This window comes from Pimephales promelas, chromosome 17 (genome assembly GCF_988280905.1).
Source record: "Pimephales promelas chromosome 17, fPimPro1.hap1.1, whole genome shotgun sequence".
In the NCBI taxonomy this organism is placed as follows: domain Eukaryota; kingdom Metazoa; phylum Chordata; class Actinopteri; order Cypriniformes; family Leuciscidae; genus Pimephales; species Pimephales promelas.
Genome location: NC_142785.1, coordinates 28,574,415 through 28,579,190, shown reverse-complemented (window position 1 = coordinate 28,579,190; position 4,776 = coordinate 28,574,415). Strand labels below are relative to the sequence as shown.

The window sequence follows — 4,776 nt, the reverse complement described above, 5'->3', positions numbered from 1 at the left end:
TTTAAGTGATAAAATATTTGCTTTGTTGTGCATTAGAACCACACCAGGCATTTAGTCATATTACAAAATAATTTATTGAAGCATCCAGATACTTCACCACGCGAGCAAGCAGCTTGGCTCCTGATTGGTTATCGTGACACAAATTGACGCCAAAGTTGACACGAATTCGCATCAAACATGTGAATGCACAAATAGCGCACTAACTAAATCATTAGCGCGTAACGCGCTTAACGCACCAGACACTCACACTGCATGAAAAGTGGGATTTTCGTCCCCGTAAACTGCCGGAAATCTCCCTAATTTTCGGCAGTTAACGACAATTTACAGACTGTGAACGTCGCGTTCCACTGTGCCACATATTGACGGAAACGAACCATGACGTATGCATGCAGCGCTCGCGGAGGTGCGAATGGCCCTAATTAGCATATGAATAGCAGCACTGCGCGCGCCTTGCCAGAGAATGGCTTGAATTTCCTCACTCAGTATTGGTTGAAATTCACTACATTTAAACAAGAAAATCACTCGTGATTGGTTGGCAGATCTGTTACTATTGGTCAGCCGACATAAAATTATAATAATAATAATCATATATATATATATTCATATGATATGCTATTATGTTGTTTATTCATGTCATTGTTATCCTATGGACTAAATTATTATTACCATCAAGGACATGAATTTATTGAGGAAAGGAACATTTGCCACATACTGTTTATTCAAAGAAATAGCTTTATTAGAACAAACACAAAACTATGTACACAGCATAGGAGAACATCTTTCAAAGCACAGAAAACATGTCCTCCACCCTCTGGAAACATGGGACAACATACATACATACAGCACTACAGTTATACAAATAAATCAATAATATATTGCATCTCTATTCAAAAATAAATTGCCCTGAATGGCATCAGAATTGGGCACCAGATATATCAAACACAATGTACAGTGGAGCCAGAATTATGAACGAATAATAAGGATGTAATTTAAAGGTATGGTTCACTTTGAAATAAATTTTTGATATGTTTTATCTTATCTCAAGGGCATCCAAGATGCAGGTGGTTTTGTTTCCACAGTATTTTCAATTTTGATATTTTTAGGTCAAACTGTTGTTGTCTGTCAGTCATATAATGCAGGTCTATGGTCACCACCTCAAAGAGCATGCACAAAGAAGACCAAATTAAACATGATTTAATGACTCATAAATTAAGTACACAATGATTGACTAAGACACGAAATGAGCGTTTTGGGAAAGAAAACAAACAGTATTTATATTGTATAAATGTGTGTGTGTGTGTATATATATATATATATATATATATATATATATATATATTTAGATATACACAAAATGCAATACATCTTAATATGTTTAGATCTTCACAGTAAAACTTTCGAAATCTGTGTAAACAATGAGTGACGTACCAGTGCAAGATCGCTTCTGGCGGTTTCCACCGCATGCGCAGATCATATATATATATACACACACACACACTGTTCATTTTCTCACACAAACCGCTCGTTTCGTATCTTAAGCCATCAAGGTGTACTTACAGTTATGATTCATTAAATCATGTTTAATTTGTACTTCTCTGTGCATGCTCTTTTAAGAGATCCCCATAGACTTCCATTATATGACTGACTGATGCCCTTGACGTAAGCCAAAACATTTCAAAAAATAATTTCAAAGTGAACTATCCCTTTAAAACTCTTAATTCAAGTCCTGTAGGCTTGGCTCATCAGGGCGAAGTGAATTTAAGTCTTTGCGACGCGTGCTTGAGGTTCACCTTGATGTACATACACCTCAGTGGCTGTGGAACCGAATTTCATGACCCCTTCTGCAAAGTTGAAAAAGACAAATGATTTAGATGTATGCAAAGGCAATCTGCCCCAAGTCCCCACATTTGTAAGCAAAAATATGTTTCTTCTGCATCCACTACCTGGTTTCCTTCAGGCGATGGCGGATGTCGACCAGTAGTTTCAGGACCTTTTTCTGGAACACTGAAGTAAACAAACACATTTGGTGATGTTTACAATGCTCTAATTAGAATAACAAAGTTTGCTAGCTCACAAGAGAGAAGGTGTCTATTAAAAGCGTCTTCTCCACTGCCAATAGATCAACACTTACCACCAGGTTTCAGTCACTGCATCTCCCAGTCTCAGTCACTGCATCTATACCACAAAAAAATGTGTTTTAAAAGTTATTATCAAATGATGAAACTGAACAGATTTATAAGATATTTAAAAACTTGGTCAAACATTTATAACTGAATATAACATGCCATGTTCCAGTTCTCTTTGGCGTTTTCACCACTGTCTCACGCTCAAAGTCATCTATAAACACAGACGTTAATCCAAATTAGTTTAGTTTTACTTTTTATTTGACTGGGGTCTGTTCAAAAGAAAAGAGGATGAGATCACAACACGTAACGTTACCTTATTTAGGTGTTTTTTCTCCCATCAGCGAAGGACACCTCACTCCTAACAGCCCCTGAGAGACAAAACAAATCACAAACATCTGAAGATTTCACTCATCACACAAAGTGATGCAATTTTACAAACAAGGATAGCCTACACTAGAGCATACAAGCACATTACGCGCTTTGTTTTAGGACCCTGGCACTTATTATTTTTTCATAATTTCTGACGATATTCAGAGTAGTTAAATGAGTTAGTTTGATTACTATCAAAGAATGGTAGCTAACTTGCAGCCAGATAACAACGTGCAACCCAACGTACAGTTTAGTGTCCCAAATTTGTTCAAATTGAAATGAAACAAAAAAAGAATTAAGAGCAGCAAGCTAACGCAAAACAAAAAACTGTTCCGTTAGGTTAACACCCTTGGTCATTCGCGGCAGTAATCACAGCCGATTTGTGAAGTTTAAGACAAAAACGCTAAACTACCAAAAACTATAAGTAGACATGGACATAGAATTCACTAAGCTGGACGAACTTACCTTCAATTTAGAGGAAAAGATGGGTTCCCCAGCGATCATGACGGCGAAGCAGGCTGAATATCTGTGTAGTTACTTTCTGCTTAAAAAAACACGCCACATGCCTGGCACGTTGCCTCAGCCAATCAGAGTGGCTGACGTTACAGGTTGGATTATGACGATATGCTGCCTCAGCCAATCAGAGTTACGTTCACTGGTTTTTGACTCAGGTTGAAAGGCTGTCGTCGGCTGTCCTTTGACTTTTCTGCTGCTGTTAGTTCATTTTAAATTAGGAATAAGGTGGATATACCTAAATAGGCTACCATGAAATGTAAAAATACATATATGCATAAATAAATAACTTTATTAGGTTACTTAAATTAAATAAACCAGTCAAAAAAATTGTAAAAAACAAAAACAAAAAACATCTGTTTATAACTGTGAATTAACATCAAAGATGTTATCATATATTTTGAAAACTGCTTCCGTAAATGTTATGATGAATCTTATAATTTTATTAGGAAAATTTCATATTTATAAGAGTAAAATGAATAATTCTAAACCTTGTTTGAAGTTTTTTTTTTTTTTTGGGTCTAATTTTTAGTTTTCAGTATATTCTGTCTCTCAAATGTATCGATAAAAATGTAGTGATACAATTGTATTTGCTAAAGAATATTGAAGCTAATTGAAGCTAATTTTCTTTCTTTAAATAGTACAAATTACTGGTTTCTAACTTTCTCTTAAATCATAATATTATAATAGAGATAGTCCCTTTCCTGTTTTTATTTCATTTGTTCAATTCTGTCCTATTTTTATTTGTTTCTTATTTATTGTGAAATTATTATTTGTTGATTGTTATCTTTTTGGATGTCATGTTATTGTTGTAATTGTTGTGCATTTTGTGCAATGTTAAAAAAACAAAAAACAAAAAAAAACACAGCAATTAGGTTATACTGAGCCTGATCTTGTCTTAGAATGAAGTTATACCTTTCAGAAAAATGTTACCTGGGGTGAAACTCCCCTACCCTTATTTGCATGTGTATAGCTCACAGCATTTTCATTTACATGTCAAAGCCTCCTCTAGATTTAGGAGAAGGGGGGACAATGGGGGGACAACTGCCAAGCAAGGCCCACGTCAATTTCCGGCAATTCACAGCAGTTTTGAGTGTTACCTGTAAATTGCCGTGTGCAGTCGTAAACCTGAACTTCCACGACAATCTACAGTGCCGCTTACTGACGAAAATCCCACTTTTCATGCAGTGTCAATTCGCGCCATTCGCGTGAACTTGATGCGCGGATGAGGCGTATTTGCGTCTACTGCACTGTGATTTACGCCTCATTCGCGCCGCAGGAATTTTTTATGCACGTAACGCGTCTTTGCATTGACTTAACATTGAAATCATTCGCACCTGACGCGCTATTTGCGTCCGGTGTGAACGTGGCATAAGAGGTGGTGATTTCGTATGAACAAAAATGTGTTATTAGAAAAAAGGTAAGCATAAATATAAAACATATGCGAATATTGCCATGAGATTGTGTTGAACAGTCCATTCCACCAACGCACAGGCCAGCCGTCTGTTTGAAAAATGTAAATACAGACAACGTATTTCTCATTTCATAGGTAATATTGGCTTTTCTAAATGGTGGCACTCTCTTCAGGATTGTAGGCATATTTTTCATTTTGAGAATTTGGCAGTGACACTTAATTAAGTTAAAAATAGCATTACCTGTTGCCTCTACAAAAGCATAAATCATCATTCTGAGAAATCATCTGAGCTCACGGTGACTTTGTCTTGAAAGGTTTATACATCCTTGCTAAAATCACTTTGTCTATGGTGAA

General features: G+C 36.2%; 1 long non-coding RNA gene across 1 annotated transcript; it reads right to left on the bottom strand.

The window, feature by feature from the left end:
- Positions 1–1,308: 1,308 nt before the first annotated feature.
- LOC120478376 (uncharacterized) lies at positions 1,309–3,083 on the bottom strand. Its single transcript, XR_016147134.1, has 6 exons — positions 2,961–3,083; positions 2,440–2,494; positions 2,286–2,337; positions 2,132–2,175; positions 1,944–2,004; positions 1,309–1,841 (listed from the first exon to the last, which is right to left on the bottom strand). It is a non-coding gene; the product is annotated as an uncharacterized LOC120478376 (long non-coding RNA).
- Between the last annotated feature and the right edge of the window lie 1,693 nt (positions 3,084–4,776).